Here is an 18,528-nt window from a genome sequence, read left to right as displayed (position 1 = left end):
TTAGTCTAAAATCTACCCTAATAGTACGTCTAATGCCTCTTGAATATTAAGTTGGGACGTTAGACACCTTTTAGGACGTTAGATTTTATTATTTCTTTTAAATCATTTTAAGATTATAATAATAAATAACCTAGGAGGGGTAGGGGTAGATAGGCCATTCGGAAATGATGAAAGTCGACCCGAGCAGAAAAATGACAAAACACTATATGTTTGTCTTCCGACTAATAAGCCGGCGCTGATCCGAAGAATATGAACACTATATTATTTCATTTGAATATATCACTAATTTCTATTATTTTCGTTTGCCTTTTACTCTTATTTAATTAGTTAATAATATTTATTTATCCTATATTAAATTCTGCATTAATTGTTTAGTTTAACTTGATTAAATCTCTTGAAGAGAAATCATATTTTATGATCGTTTGTTTCATTTAAATGATCCCTCTTTTATTTAATCATTTTTATACCAAGTCTATTACTCTTATAAATTATCTTAAATATTTTAAAATTTATATTTTTTTCAAATTGTTTAATGATTCGATTATTGTTAAAACACATTTTCTCAAAGTTAGTCAAATAATTTTTAAATCATTGGACAACCGCATGTTAACGGCTATTTTAAGTGCTAAAACCTTCTTCAAATAGTAATATGAACCTCGTACATTTTTTTCTGAATTTTTAAGACTTAAATCTGTTAGGGTCTTTTAAATTAAGTTTTCTTAATTTCTTTAAAAAATTAAGTGACGACTTTTCTTTTACTAAAATTGATTTTTTCTCCATAAAGTTGAAATTAATTTTAAACCATCTTTTTCCAACATAACAGAAATGACGACTCTGCTGGGGAGTAATTAGGTTCTAACCATTAGATTTGACCAACTTACTTGACTAACTATTCGGGAATGTAATAATTAGTAATTTACTTTATTTATTTGTGCCTTAAATGTTTAAATTATAATTTACTTTCTTTATTTGCTTCGTATATGTTTAAAATTACGAATATTGAACTGGCATAGCATGCATAGCATACTTTTGCCACTTGGCATCATTTTTTCCCCTTACTTAAATGATGGTTATGTGGGTTACAACCATTGAATCCAAATGTTCTTAGGGGGTACCCTGACGAAATGAGTTGATCACTGGATGATCATTAGTCGCTAACTTCCTCCAGCCCGAGTTGTCCGCTTGGGTTACTAGTATACTAAAATAAAGACTACTCTTAGTCAACCTAGCGAAGAGCATTACCAAAATCCTGATTCGCGCATTGAACTAAGTTGATCCAACATCTAAGGCATGTTGGGCCCATTAGAAAGACCACCCAGAGTCCGAAAGGGCCACGTCCCACTTGGACGCTCATGCTTATGTGCTTAATTTGAAGGATGTATACGCTATAGACAAACCATTGTGCCTATGGGTTTGAGTTTTCTTTTATATACTTTGTATGTTTTGTAGATGGCTAAAAGATTTTTGAGTTTTGGCATGGTCACCAAAACCCCCGAACTTCTCCGTCTTTGGTGGGGTAACCTTGGCCCTTATCTACAGACTCAAGTTACAACCCACCTAGGGCATCTCCCGTCAATCATGCAACTCCAAGCATGGCCTGAGTTCATTGAGGTCATTACTTGATTTTGGGGTAGCGAAAGAATGGTTTTTCGATTCGGGGATGTTGAAATAACACCAACTATCGCAGAAATTCAGGATTGCCTAAAAACTATTGGAATGTGTAATAAACGAAAGCATAACCCTGTCCATCACATTTTGATACCAGCTAAGCCAATTAATATTGAAATGAAGAATATGCTTCTATTGGTAAATGCGGATTGGTTAGACAAACCAAATATTCCATTTATGAAGTTTTTTGAGCGTTGGGGACATCAAAGCTACTATAAAGGGTTTTCCAATGAGTTTTACGATCACACCACATGGAGTAACACCCGAGCTTTGGCATTCTCCATTTGTCTTTTGAGGACCATGGTATTCCCTCGGAATAGAGATAATGAAATTGACTCTAGAATTGTTATGACTACACACGCCATTTTTCATGGCATCGGTGGGCAAAATCAGAAGAAGAAGCATTTCAATTTGGTTTCGGTCATTCTGGCTGATATCTATTGTTCCTTAAGTCGATGCAAAAATGGACATCGATTTTTCCAAGGATGCAAACTTCTGCTTCAATGGTGGATGTCCAAGCATCAGGCTAAAAACTCAGAGGAGGGTCCACAAGCTTTGGGAAAGCAGGACGGGACGAATGATATTGATCAACATAAATTCAATTTGAGTCTCTTAAACTTCAAGATTCAAAAAACAAGAGAAGGATGGGCTAAAGTTCTTTACGATTTGAAGGAAAGTGACATTTATTGGATGTTCGAAGACTTTAGATCTTAAAAAATAGCAATTCGGGGACCCCAATATACTTTTTTGGTCCTTGTGGGCATTAGGGAAATACGACCTTATAGTCCCAATAGAGTTATGCGACAGTTCGGGAGGAAGCAAATCATACCCCAACGAGGGAACACTGACCAATATATCATCGATTATGATGATCGTGATGTAGTAACCTATGCTAAAGAAATCCTTAAAGAGAGCATAACTGAAAATAGATACGAAGCTGGGTACGACGAGGAATACAAAGCATGGTTAACAACAGATTTGCAAGGTACACTAAAACTGGGACCGTATGAGGGTCCTCAAATTGAAGATGTTCATACAAGGCTTCAAATGTAGGCTCACCTTTTCCAACAAGAGTTTCAACATAGGGAATAAGAGTTCTAACGTAAGGAACAAGAGTTCTGTCAGAGGGAGTATGAGAGCCAAAGGGCCTTAACTCTCGAGACACAAGAGCTAGCTAATTCGAGAGCATCATTAGCACAGGTGGACTTGAGCTTAGATGATCAACTCGCTAGTTTCAAACAATTGTTGATGCCTGATAGAGCCTTGTTGGTAGAGCCTTACTTATTGATCCTCAAGCACATTATTCGAGAGGAAACGGAGAAAGCAAGAAGAAGAGTAGGACCTTCCACTTTTTAGTTTGTCATCTTTCTTGGCATTGTATGGTTTCTTTTGTATTGGCATTTTACCTTCCCTAAAGTGTACCCTATTCGCTCGATTTTTCAATGTCTTATTTATGAATGAATGAAATCTTATTTTTGGGGGCAATGGAATGTGTTCAAATGGTGTACTACATCCTTCAAAACGCTAGGCCTACCCTTGGCATAAAAGGGTCACATATTTGTTTAGGAAGCACAATAATTGTCTATGTGCCTTATATATTTATTTGTCTCATTATATGTGATATTTTGCATTACATGTTATGAACAAAGAATAACATATTTTTTTTGAGTTGTTTTTCTCTTATCCAGGTATTTAGAATTGATCTGTGTTGACAAACTGGCCGAGCATCCTTATTTCACAAGATCAAAAACTTCCAAAGATTCCTTCCCCAATCAAAATCAGCTCGTAGAGAAAAGGAAAATGACTGAAAATAATGAGAACACTGGTTTGATAGAGATTGTTGTGGCAGGCCCTGTCATCACTGAACCGAATGAGTTGATTTCAAAGTTGGTAAAGCAGATCACCAAGATGAGAGTGGAGATACAGAAAAATCAAGAATTGTCAAATCTGGCTATCATCGCCAACACGCCGTTTCTAGGTGAAAGAAGGTCTCCACTCGATTTCCCTCCTCCAATTTTAAGTACGAAACACATTCAAAAACCATCCTCAAACCCTGCTCAAAATTCCTTCATTGTTGACCTCACTGCCTCAAATCCCCATCATGCTTCTACTTCCTACCAAACGTCACTTTACCCTTTAAATAACAACCCTCAAACTTTCCCTCCTCCATAAAATATCAGCCCTTAAACCTTCCTTCCTCATCAAAGTGCCAATCCGCAAGTTTTTCCTCCCTCGCAAAGCCAAGACGTTAATAATCCATAAACCTTTATCACCAAAATCAACATACGAATCCTATGACATTTCCCCAAAATTACCAAGCTTCTTATAATACACAAAATCCCCTCATTATCACGCCTCTACCTCAAAAGACAACCTTTCATATTCTAATCCTAAATAAACCCTATGCCAACGGTTCCGAACTTGATCACTATGAGGAAAAAGAAAGAGAGTGGATGACAAAGGAACAGACAACCAAATTGAATATGAAAGAGGAGATCATGAAAGCTATGAAGGAGTTTCATTACGCGCCGGATGTTGCAGGATTAAATTATGAAGATTTGTGTATCCACCCGAATTTGGACCTTCCAGAGGGGTTCAAAGTGACAAAATTTGACACTTTTGGAGGAACCGTAAATCCTTTGGCTCATCTGAGAGCATATTGTGATCAACTAGTAGGAGTTGGGAAAAATGAAGCTTTGCTAATGTGGCTCTTTAGCCGAAGTTTAAGTGGGGAGGCCTTAGAATTGTTCACCTCCCAAGAAATGAAATAATGGTCTAATTGGAATGCGTTGGCCAAAGATTTTATCGAGAGGTTTTCTTACAATGTGGATATTGTTCTCGACCGCTATTCTTTGGAGAAAATCAAGCAGAAATCCATGAAAAGCTATCGCGAGTATGCATACAATGGAGGAAAGAGGCCATTAGAGTTTGACCTCCCATGATAGAGAAAGAGATTGTTGAAGTATTTGTACGCATGTAGGAGCCCGAATATTATGAGAGATTAATGTTGCTCGTTGGAGCAAAATTTGCCGAGATAGTCAAGGTAGGTGAGACTATCGAGGATGGTCTCAAGACTGGAAAGGTAGCCCGTGTAGCCTCCTCAACTGGGTTTTCGGGATTGTTAAAGAAGAAAAGGGAGGATGTATCTACCATCTCCTACACGCCCGAAGAGAAGAGATTCACCAATAGTAACCCAGGAAGTATGCGCCTTTCAAGGCCTATACGCGAGATCCACAAAGTTCATATCAAGTTTACTACACTCAACCGAATTACCAAACCCCACCTTCTAGTTACCAAACTCCATACCCAAATTACCAAGTCCCACCTCAAAGTTATCGAACCCCACCTTCTAATTATCCAGCTCCACATTAACAAAACACTCTGCCAAACTACCAAACTCCACAACCAAATTACCAAACCCAACCGTATCCAAGATTCCAAACTCCCACACTTTCCCACCAAAATCATCTGAGTTATCGTCATGTACCCCCACCCCCGTAAAATAACTACAACTTTTCTCAACCCAATTTTGAAAATAAGCCTGCTAGGACTTTTACTCTTCTAGTGGAAAGTCGAACTAAGCTGTTCAAAAGATTGAGAGATGCAGGCATTATTCATCCCATTGCACTTAAACCGGCTGCTACAAGCTCTAGATTCTTCAGAGCTGACAGAACATGCGTGTATCATTCTAATGGTGTCGGGCATGATACTTAAACTTGTGTTAATTTGAAGCATAAGATTTAGGATTTGATTAATCGCGAGGTCGTCACTCTCCAAACTGCCACCCCTAATGTCAATAGTAATCCTTTGCCGAATTATGGAGGAATTAATATCAATATGATTTAGATGGAAGAAGATTGGTTTATAACAAAGGCCATAGTCCCAGCTTATCCTAACAATCCTGAAATGGCTGTGGCTTCACTAAGCATAAAGGAGAAATCAGACTTTGTGATATTGACACCTCAAAAAGTTATTGCTTTGGTGCCATAAGAAATTCCTAACCAAAAAAAGTTCGTGATCGAGACTGCAATAACTCAGGGAATGACACGGTCTGGTAGGTGTTACACCCCAGAAGAATTGGCATGACACGCTCTGGTAGGTGTTACACCCCAGAAGAATTGGCTCAAGGATGGCATAAGAGAGACCAATAAAAAGATCAATCAGTAAAGCTGAGGCTGAAGAGTTTTGGCGGAAGATGCAGCCAAAAGAGTATTCTATAGTGAAACATTTGGAGAAAGTACCTGCCCAAGGACACCGCATCAGTTTTAGCTATGAAGAGTTGCCTTTTGAAGGTGTGATGCATAACAAAGCTCTGTATGTCACTATTAAGTATTGGAATAAGATCATGAATCGTGTATTGATCGATGATGGATTGGGTCTTAACATTTTTCCTTTGTTGACTCTCAAAAAGTTGAACTTTGATTTGGGGAAAGTCCGACAGAACCAAGTTAATGTGAGGGCTTTCGATGGGGGTCAAAGAGATACATTAGGAGCTATTAAATTGGGTATTCAGTTAGGCCCTGCTGATTTCGTTGTAGAGTTCCAAGTGATGGACATCACCACCAGCTACAACCTACTATTAAGAAGACCCTAGATCCATATGGCCAGAGCCGTACCCTCTACTCTCCATCAGATGATAAAGTTCGTGGAAAATGATCATGAGGTGGTTGTTTATGGTGAGGGAAGGCATTCAAATTGTTATGCGCCAATTGTTGATGATATTATTAGAGGTACCAATTTCTACACAGTGGAGCTGGTAAATGTCACTGGTGATGATTTGTCCCCACAGCCTCCTATGTCTTTTGTTTATAAAATGATAGCCACTGTCATGCTCCAAAATGGTTTTGAGCCAGGATTCGGATTGGGGAAGCATTTCCAAGGAATCATCAAGCCTATCCAGATTTCCGATAGAGGATTGAAGTATAGTTTAGTATATGTCCCCACAGAAGACGACGAGATAGATGTGAGATATAGGAGTGTTGTTCAGGTGTTGGCTAGGACAATACCTCACTTGTATCTGTTATTCCCATGCAGAAACATGTGAGCGATGGAGGTTTTAGGAAAGGAATCTGGAATCTTTTTGAGGAAGTTGACACAATCTTGGAGGAAGAAATAGGGACATCAGGCATCCGTGATACTGAGCCAGAGGAGCAATTATCTAATTGGACGTCCGCACCGCTCTTATTCCCTCACTCATCTTGGTAGATAAAGATATATTATCTACTTACTTTTAAATTGGTGGTAGTACGAAAGAGGTCCGAGACCCACTCGTTATGTTTTTTTTATTTGGTTATGCTTTAAATTACCTTTGTGATGTTTGAAAAAAGGCAGATTGACCCACAGTCATGGCTAAAAATTGTATTTATTTTGGTTTAAATAAAGACCTCCTTTATTATGAAATTTACTTATTATTTGCTTATCGGTCTATATTTTACTTATCTGACTTTGTTTGCTTATGATTTTAGTAAAAATAACTTAAAACCTGCTAATATCATGTCATGTCACAAGCTAAATGAACAAAATGAGATAGATGGTGATGAGTTCAAGGATTATGATGAAGAGGCTACGATACCTGAACACCTCGCCGAGGGATTGAAATAATTTGAGGAGCAATAAAAGCCAAATCAAGAGGAAACTGAGGCTGTGAATCTAGGAGATGATGAGTGTATCAAGAAAACCAGAATCAGTGTCCATCTAACAAAAGCTGAGAGGAAGGAACTTATCAGTTTGCTTAAAGAGTACATTGGCATATTTGCTTGGTCTTATGTGATATGTCAGGTTTGAGTATAGACCTCGTGTTGCATAAATTACATATCAATCCGGATTGTAGTCCAGTAAAACAAAAGACTCGGAAATTCAAGCCAGATTTGAGTTTGAGGATCAAATAAGAGGTTACCAAGCAAATTAAATCTAGAGTTGTGGAAGTGACGCAGTATCCGACTTGGTTAGCCAACATTGTTCTAGTTTCTAAGAAGGATGGCAAGATCAAAATCTTTGTTGATTATAGATATCTGAACAAAGCTATCCCTAAAGATAACTTTCCATTGCCAAATATCCATATTCTCATTGATAATTGTGCCAAGCATGAGATGCAGTCGTTCGTGGATTGCTATGCAGATTATCACCAGATTCTAATGGATGAAGAAGACGCAGAAAAAATGGCTTTCATCACACTGTGGGGTGTGTATCATTATCGAGTAATGCGATTTGATCTCAAGAATGCTAGGTCCACTTACATGAGAGCCATGACAACCATTTTTCATGATATGATTCACAAGGAAATTGAAGTGTACGTGGATGATTTTATTATCAAATCCCTCGAGAGTGAGGATCATTTAACTCACTTGAAAAAGTTCTTTGATCATTTGCGCAAATACAACTTGAAATTAAATCCCGCTAACTATGCTTTTAGAGTGCCAACCGACACGTTATTGGGATTTATAGTCAGTAGAAAGGGTATTGAGCTTGATCTCACTAAAATCAAGGCGATTCAAGAATTACCTCCACCAAAGACCAAGAAGGAAGTACTGAGCTTTTTGGGAAGATTGAACTACATCAGTCGATTCATAGCTCAGTCCACATTGATCTGTGAGCCTATCTTTAAGCTGCTGAAAAAGGATGCACTGACAAAATGGACCGAAGAGTGTCAGACATCTTTCAATGCTATTAAAAGTTACTTGTCTAATCCACCAGTGCTAGTTCCTCTGAGGGAAGGAGTTCCATTGTTGCTATATCTGTGTATCTCGGATAATGCATTTGGATGCATGCTAGGTCAACATGATGAGACTAGGAAGAAGGAACGATCAATCTACTACTTAAGCAAGAAGTTTAGTCCATACGAGGCTCGTTACACTCTTTTGGAGAAAACTTGTTGTGCTTTAACCTGGATTGCTCAAAAGTTGAGACATTACTTGTCTTCATATACTACATATCTCATTTCCAAGATGGATCCATTGAATCATATCTTTCAAAAAGTGATGCCCACCAGAAAGTTGGCAAAATGGAAAATGTTGTTAAGTGAGTTCGATATTGTGTATGTGACCCAAAAGGCGATAAAAGCACAAGCCTTAGCAGTTCATCTCACAGAAAATCCAATAGGCGAAGCATATGAGCCACTCAAAACTTACTTTCCCGATGAAGAGGTATCATTCGTGGGTGAAGATATCTCCGAAGCATACCTTGGTTGGAGAGTATTTTTTGAAGGGGTAGTGAATCATGAAGGAAATAGAATCGGAGCAGTCCTAATATCAGAATCTAGACAACATTATCCTATGGCGGCCAAACTCCGATTTCGTTGCACGAACAACATAGTTGAGTATGAAGCATGAATCATCGGTCTAAGGATGGCTATCGATAAGGAAATCCAAGAGTTTCTGGTAACGGAGATTCAGATTTACTGATTCATCAGGTTCAGAGGGAATGGGCTGTGAAGAATTCAAAGATTGCACCGTATGTGAACTTAGTATAAAGGTTGTATAAAAGGTTTTGCAAGATCGAGTTTAGGCATACCCCAAGGTTGCAGAATGAATTTGATGACACTCTTGCTACTATCTCCTCAATGATCAACCATCCGGATACAAGTTACATTGACCCTATGGAGATATATTTGAAAGAACAATCCACTCACTGTTCACATATCGAAGCAAAACCAGATGGAAGTATCTAGAAATTGGAAATTATCCAGATAATGCGACTGGCAATCAGAAGAAAGCAATACGTCGAATGACTAATAATTTTTTTCCAAGTGGAGAAACCCTTTATAGGAGAACTTCAAATATGGGACTTCTCAGATGTGTTGATGCCAGTGAAGTTACAAAGCTTCTCGAATAAATTCATGTGGGAGTTTATGGAACTCATATGAATGGGTTTACCTTGGCAAAGAAGATCCTTCGATCCGGCTATTTTTGGATGACTATAGAGCATGATTGTTGTAAGTATTTGCAAAAATGTCATCAATATCAAGTGCACGGTGATTTGATTCGAGTACCTCCTCACGAACTCAATGCTATGAGTTCTCCTTGGCCATTTGTGTCTTGGGGTATGGATATCATTTGTCCAATAGATCCATTTGCCTCTAATGGACATAGGTTCATTTTAGTTGCCATTGATTACTTCACCAAATGGGTGGAAGCAGCCTCACATAAATCAGTTACGAAGAAAGTAGTAGCAGACTTTGTCCATAATAATTTGATATGTAGATTTGGAATATCGGATTCCATCATTACCAATAATGGAGCAACTCTCAATAGTCATTTGATGAAAGAGATATATGAGCAATTCAAGATTAATCACCGAAACTCAACCGCATATCATCCTCAAATGAATGGAGCCGTAGAAGCTGCCAATAAGAACATCTAGAAGATCTTGAGGAAAATGATTGACAATTAAAGAGGTTGGCATGAGATGTTGCCATACGCTTTGTTAGGATACCGAAAAACTATTAGAACATCAATTGGAGCAACCCCATACTTGCTAGTGTATGGGACAAAGGCCATAATCTCCGCCGAAGTGGAAATACCTTTGTTGATAATCATTCAAGAAGCTGAATTAAGCAATGCCGATTGGGTTCGTAATCGAATTAAACATTTGGCTTTGATTGACGAAAAGAGAATGACCGCCGTTTTCCATGGTGAACTGTACCAACAAAGAATGACTCATGCTTTTAACAAGAGAATAAGACCAAGAACGTTTGAAGTTGGTCAGTTGGTTCTCAAACTCATTTTTCCACATCAAGATGAGTATAAAGGAAAGTTCGCACCAAATTGGCAAGGACCTTACGTGGTTCGCAAAGTGTTGTCTAGAGGTGCTTAATATTGTCCGAAATAGATGGCTGAGAGTGGCCGAAACCAATCAACTCAGATTCCATCAAGAGACACTACGTTTGAAGGTTCAAATTTTTTGTAATTATGCCATTTGATTGTAATTGTTTCTATGCTTGTTTGTTTTAAATTAACCCTCTCATTCTGTAATGAACTACGTCGGACCTGAATTTTCAAGAATGAAATACGTAGGCGGCCTATGTCATCCTCGGTCATTTTCTTATTAAAATTTCCTATTTCTGAGTTATCTCCTGAGAGGGGAACTATGCTTGACCTGATTTCTGCCTCAACGGGATACGTAGGCGCCACAATGGTTTGGTCATATATCCCATAAGTTCTCTATTTATAATAAAAACTAGGATAGAATTTTTGAGAGGGACTCAAAAATTTCAAAGAAGATCTTTCTACAAAAGAAGAAAACACTGAGGTGCATCAGAAAAGTAACTAGGACAGAATTTTTGATAGGATCTCAAAAATTCTACAAATCTCTTATTAGTAGTTTGATATTCACCAAGACATCTAACTGGGACATAAATTTTTGAGGATGACTTCAAATTTTTTATCCAATATCATCAGAAGGTTTTACTCAACTTCAAAGTTCAAGGCTGACTTCAAATGATCCCCAACATTGTTAGAAGGTCAATATCAACCTCAATAAACTCTAGCACCATCAGAGTTCAGAGTCAACTACAAAATTTTCTAGCTATGTCAGGACTTTCCAGCTTTTACCCTCAAGAATCCTCAAAATTTTGTGAATAAGCTATCAAACATGCTCAAAGCGTTGAACCAAAAATGTTCATCTAAGCTATGCGTGACATGACATCTAACAGTGACCCTTTCCAAATTTCCTTTCAAAAACACATCTTTCTTAAAACTTTTAATACATCAAACATTTTTGCATAAATATATTTTCGTCTTATATCTACCGAGAAGTGGGAATCAGAGCAAGCAATCGAAGATAGCAAGACAAGAAGAAAATAAATGGAGAATTCAACACAGATCAATTCATTCAAAACTAACAAATTTTCTGTGGATGCAGATTTATAAAGGATCACCATATCCCTCCGTTCAGCAAGTGCAAAGAAGTTAAAAGAACAAAGAGTTTTCAAAGTGATAATTTTTGTCATCAGGATTCATCAGATTAAAAGGAGACGTTCAAAATATGAGAAACAATGCCTCGTTCAAATCTCCAGCAAATCATGAGCCACAATGAATATAAAGTGTTCAAAAATGAGCATGATATTCACACTAATATCAAAGTGATCAGGCACTTTGTACATATTTTCAAGAATTTTCCTTAAAGATTTTTTGCTCAGTTGTTAGTTAAAACAACAATGTGTCTATTACTTATTTCCTTTTGAATACAGGAACACGCAAAAGAGCTACTTTCAAGGCATGAAAACATCTATAATGACGTTAAATTATATTCTCCAGCGTCAAAGACGTCTAATGGGCAAAAATAAGCCGCATCAAATACCAAAAAAGGTTTGAAGTGTAACTAGACAAAATATCCAATATCATATCAACATCTGAAGGATATCGATTATCATCTTATCAATGAAGCATCACCATCCTATCAATAGGACATCATCATCATTACGCAATATCATTGCCAAGAGGGCCATTCATATTATACTACCGGAAGTGGTAATATCATTGCCAAGAGGGCAATTTATATTATATTATCGGAAGGGTAATATCATTGCCAAGAGATCCATTCATATTATATCATTCATATTATATTATCGGAAGTAGTAATATCATTGCCAAGAGGTCCATTTATATTATATTACCAAAAGTGGTAATATCATTGCCAAAAAGGTCATTCATATTATATTATCGGAAGTGGTAATATCATTGTCAAGAGGGCCATTCATATTATATTATTCATATTATTACTGGAAGTGGCAATATCATTTGTCAAGAGGATCATTCATATTATATTATTAATATTATATTATTCATATTATATTATCGAAAGTGGTAATATCATTTGCCAAGAGGGCAATTCATATTATATTTCCGAAAATGGTAATATCATTGCCGAGAGGACCATTATTTATCATATCATTGATGAGAAGACCATCATTTATCATATCATTGCCGAGAGGGCCATCATTTATCATATCATTTCTGAGAGGGCCATCATTTATCATATCATTTCCGAGAGGGCCATTATTTATCATATCATTGTCGAGAGGGACATCATTTATCATGTCATTGCCGAGAGGTCCATCATTTATCATGTCATTGCCGAGAGGGCCATCATTTATCATGTCATTTTCGAGAAGGCAATCATTTATCATGTCATTTCCGATAGGGCCATTATTTATTATGTCATTGTCGAGAGAGCCATCATTTATCATGTCATTGCCGAGAGGGCCATCAGTTATTATATCATTTCCGAGAGGGCCATCATTTATCATATCATTACCGAGAGGGCCATCATTTATCATGTCATTGCCGAGAGGGCCATCATTTATCATGTCATTACTAAAAGGGCCATCATTTATTATGTCATTACCGAGAGGGCTATCATTTATCATGTCATTAATGAGAGGGCCATCATTTATCATATTATTATCGAGAGGTCCATCATTTATCATATCATTATTGAGAGGGCCATCAAAATTATCATATCATTGCCGAATGGGTCATTACCATATTGCATCATATCAACTCATCATCATGTTGCATCATGTCAACTCATTGCATATTACATCAAAGTTGAAATAATTTTTAGTCGATGAATATATTGTAAATCACATCAACTTAGGAAATACATTTTGTTTGCTATATGTCAAAACCGAAGGAGGTTCACATGCCGACACAGTAACGACACTATTCTTTTATTTGAGTTACATTTTTCTATTAATGAGTTTTATCTTAGTCTTGTCAAGAGCATCCAAGAGGATGAATTCTCAATTAAACTACAGGTATGGACGACATCAAAAAAATGCATCACAAGATGGAATTTTTCTTAGGAGTAAATTAGGATACGAGTTGAAGAACAACTTCCACCACAATCAAACCACACCCCTACCAAAAGGCATGTGGTATCTTTTTGAGTTTGTTAGTTTTGATTTCTCTTTGGAAAACTTTAACTTGTCACCGAAAGCAACTTCTCAATCTGAGTGACAATACACCAAGAGCTTTAGAAATTATGTCCGTGTAAGTTCTTAGTTATGGGTGTGAAGTGCACCACATTCATAGATAAGAGGTTGCAAGTCTCTTTTTCATACTCGATTCATTTGTCACTCCTCACAACCGAAGGTTATCTTAGCATAAGAGATTTCCTTTTTAACCAACTAAGTCAAACTACAAGCAGTCTGATTCCCAAGTTTAAGGATATGTAGGCAGACTCGATATTAAAAACTGGACTATGCTCAAACAAACCTCCTCATCCCATTCTCATGCATTCTGGTTTCTCCATAATTCGACTCTGTGATAGCTTTTGAATTCTTTGAAATTCTTGCGCTAAATCAAGCATCTCGAACTACAAGTGGCCTGAATTCTCATGTAACCCGAGATATGTAGGAAACTCAATACCGGAGTTCATCCATAACTTTCTAAAGTCCGTACCGAACCTCCTTTCAGAAAGAGGAAGATCTAGTCGGTCAAATTTTGGTTTGTCAATTTTCTTTGTCCAAGATCTCTTTCATCGACCCTACTCAAAGAAAGGGACACTTACTATTACGATAGGTTTTAAACTAAAGAAAATATAGGCATCCTAATTAGACACATCGTCAAACAAAATAGATAGGACGAACAGTTAGCACATAAAATCTCAAATGAGCCTCTAGATTAATTAATTAGCCTGTTTGAAAATACAAATAAGTTGTGAAGGATCATAAAGATTACCGTATGTGCGTATGTATCATAAATATAAAAACTTGAATAATATGGAGGAAAATTTCATTATTTAGACACATGAGGGCAATTTTATTTACTACAATGATTGTAATAAAAGAAGGCATGCTTGACAATTTCAGTTAGTAACCAATAGTGTTTATAAAATCCTATTAACATGATTTTTAGTTAATAGCATGCTGAAAATATAGCGAATAAAATAGGCACGATCCATAAATAATTAGTTTATTAAAGTTCTATATGCAAAATCTCTAATAGAAATAAAAGAAGGAAAAACTTATTAAAATTTTATAAGCATGTTTTCTGTGTGTATTAAAACAAACATTTATTAAAATCCTAAAGACATGATTTCTACACCAATTAACATGCTGAGAATTATTATTAAAGCCTATAAACATGGTTTTTTTAGACAATATAACACGTTGAAAATGAAAATCTTGTAGGCACGACTTCCATATAATAATAGGAGGAAAAACTTATTAAAGTCCTATAGGCATGATTTCTAATTAATTAAGATGCTAAAAATTATGAGATTTTATGAATATAATGACATACTAAAATATTAGTTAAAGCCTATATACGTGATTACTATACCCCAATAACATGCTAGAACGTATTAATCTAATTTTAACATACTAAAAAATATTATAGACATAGTTTCTTTAATATAGCATACTAAACAGTTCTCTAAAGATATAGGCATGATCCCAAAGCAAAACAACATAATAAACATTTATTTAAATCCTATAGCCCTGATTTTTAGATAACATAATATGTTGAAAAGTTCATTTAAAACTATAGGCATGCTTCAAATAAAATAACATGATAAATATTTATTTAAATCCTATAAGCATGATTTTTAAATGATAAAATATTTATTAAACTATACGTATGATTTATAGACCGACAACACACTACATTAGATACGATTTCTATGTGGTTCACATATTGAAAATTAAATCTTATAGCCATGATTTCTAAATAACATGTGTTCTAATGTAAACTTGATTATTTAAACAATTATTCTAATAATATGGGTTGGTGATTTTAGTCTAAACTAGACAAATGTAAACATGTACAAGTTAGGCAAATTATTTTTGAAATTCATATTTATAATATACAAGAAGACAATACCAGGATAAATTTATTGGCATAGTAACTTTAGACCATACACAAATACTTATAAAAAATAATATTCAGACCCAAATGTAAATTTAATCTAGGTATGACGGTGATAGCATGATTCTAATAGTTACATTCAAACCTTAACTAATATATCCGTACTTATCTAGCACACACACATACAACACATAAGTTGAAAATAAAATAAATGCAGGCAGCACATTAGTTCTCCTCCCCTTAGACTATCCCCAATTTTTCATTATGTATATAGAGAGTTACTTACAAAATTATTACAAAACCTCATAGAGAAGCAAACAAATAAAGTAATACAAAACAAACAAAAATTTAAAGTAAAACAATAAAATTCCGGATTCCCTGCCCAGGCGAACTCTTCGAGTCTCGAACTTTGAAGTTCGAATCATACTAAACCATAAAGAAACTACAAGCAGTGTATGAATAATATGGAGATATAACATGATTATACAATTTTCATCTCAAAAAGACAATCAAACAAAAATAAGAAAATAATAGACCCACACATATAAAGAAAAGGTTGAGACTAACCATTATGTTTCAGTTAGGAAGAATAAGAAAATAAAATCTGAATTGCTATGTTGATGTTATATCCCGTATTTTATACGGTTGGATATTTTAAAGTAACCGTGGTAAAGGGAAGGGAATGACCATCTTTCAATTTTTTTTTATACAAGTTGGTTATGAATATTATTTATGAACATTAATAGTGTGGAAATATTGGGAAAGGCAAAGGGCAAAAAGAAAAATTCGCAAAGTGGCCTATGGTAATATTGTGGAAGGCTAGGGGTAAATAGGGAATTTCACAACCAAAGTTTTCAAGAAAATTCATGTAGGTGTGGGCCCCACATTCCACATGGCATCCCTCCATTGGAGGAGAGAGAGGTGTTGGCCCAATGAAGGCTTGACACTTGTCACCACTTAGGACTTGACATGTGTCACCACTTAGGGGTTGACACATGTCACCCCCTTAAAGTAGCCTATATATATGTGTCCCTTGACTCATCAAGTCCACACTACTCTAGAAATTTCAAGACAAAGAGAGAAAATTCTAGAGCAGGAAGAAGAAAAGAAACTCTAGGAAACTAGAGAAACTAGTGGCGGCCAAGAGGAAAACAATTGAGTTTTCCAATTTCATCCTGTGAATTAATTATCTAGGGTGTACCATGATGTTATTAAGGTATTATTAATGAAAATTTATGGTTTGGAGCAGCACCAAAAAGTCACCAAGCAGTCCCAAAGTTCTAGCCGCGCTAGGAGAGCTTCCGAGGCAAGTTTCGACGAGTTTGATGAGTTTTGGGCAAGGTAAGGGTTTTCCTTTCAAGTTGGCGTTTATGATGTTTTTATGAGGTGTATTAAATTTCCTAAATATGGATGGAATTAGAGAAATTGTATAAGGATGCTTGATGTTAGAAACTACTAAATTAAAGTCGTAGTAGTTAAATCGAAGTCGCGTAGTGTGTTGTCGTTGTGGTGCTGCGGTTGAAGATGATTGGGTTGCGTGTTGCAGGGCTTTAAAGTGTTTTAAAAAGGGTGTGGTTTCTTCTGGTTGCATCCACACGACCCTCCGGTTGGTATGGTTAAAGATTTTATGAAATAAAGGTTAAAAACTCTATTTTGGTATCGTAGTTTTATGCTAGTTGTTTGGAGCTTGTGTTGTGTAAAGTTGAGGTGATTTGATTGTATATATACTTCTGGTTGTTGTTGTTGATATGGTTGTTGACATGGTGGCCGAGTTGAGATCTTGGGGATGGTGTATTTATAGGGGAGATGCTGCCAAAATTTCGGCAGATTGGAAATTAATTTATTTGAAGGATTAAGACAAGTATATGGTGGTGAATCTAATGACTATGTCAACTCTCTTGAATGTAGAAAAACAATTTGGAAGCATAAGCGTAGCTAGTAAGGCGGGGCACAAGTATGTAAAGCTAACCGTTCCTTCTTTTGGCATGTATTTGGCATAAGTATGTAAGGCTTACCCTTTTCTTTCAAGGCATGATTCCGATGTTATGGTTTCATAAGTGCTTCCATATTTTATTTGTTTTCAAAAGCTAGGTGTCAATGGTCCCAAGGAAATGACTACTTTTCCTATAACCCGTCAATGTTTTCCAAAATGTCTATAGTTTTCCAAAATAAAGGTTTACAATATTACAAACTTTTATGACAATAACGATGGATATGTTTTACAACGACATTGATGATGTCGAGGATGAGAATATGTCTATGATGGCTATGATAAGAACGGTTTCATGTATGTAAGGTTTACCCTTCTTTGTCTTGGCATGTTTTGACATAAGTATATAGAGCTACTCTTTGACATAAGTATATAGAGCTACTCTTTCTTTTGGCATGAGTTTTATGAAACAAGTATATGACATTTTATACAATTTCAAGGAAGTCCTATTCGTAGAGCCACTAGGATGGCCAATTTTCTTGAGTTTCCAAAGAATATTTTCTCGTGCTTAGATACGTGTATATGATTCCAAAAGTTTTATTTTGATATAATCCATGGTAATTTTTGAAAGGTACTTGACATGACCCTTATCTTGATTTTTGAATCATAGCTCATTCCGATTATTCTACGAGTCTTGAAAATTGGTCCTATGTGCATATGTATACGATTTGGTGCCTTACGAGATTGTGACCTTATTCTACGTTCTCTTAATATTATTCTTCGTTGATAGTCTCATCTTATAATAATTGTTTCTTCAAGGTGAGACAAAGCGACCATGGTTTGTCTATAATACAATCAGAGGTTACCGACCTTCCGTCACTCCGATAGATACATGACTTTCGTTGAGCTCTCCTACATGTTGTCTATATGTATATGTATATATATATGGGGGATATGGAGAGGTGTATATGTGTCTCTATAAACGCATTCCTACCTGATCAGTTGGAGTAATTTTCATCCCGGACGCGGGATGCCCGGACGCGGGACATATGTGGGCGATATGACATGTTCTATTTTCTATGTATATGAAAAAGAAATGTTTTTAAAGGAAAATACAAGCAT

The sequence above is a fragment of the Solanum dulcamara genome, chromosome 1, assembly GCF_947179165.1.
Source record: "Solanum dulcamara chromosome 1, daSolDulc1.2, whole genome shotgun sequence".
NCBI classification, from domain to species: Eukaryota; Viridiplantae; Streptophyta; class Magnoliopsida; order Solanales; family Solanaceae; genus Solanum; species Solanum dulcamara.
Note: the sequence above shows the minus strand (reverse complement) of the source record.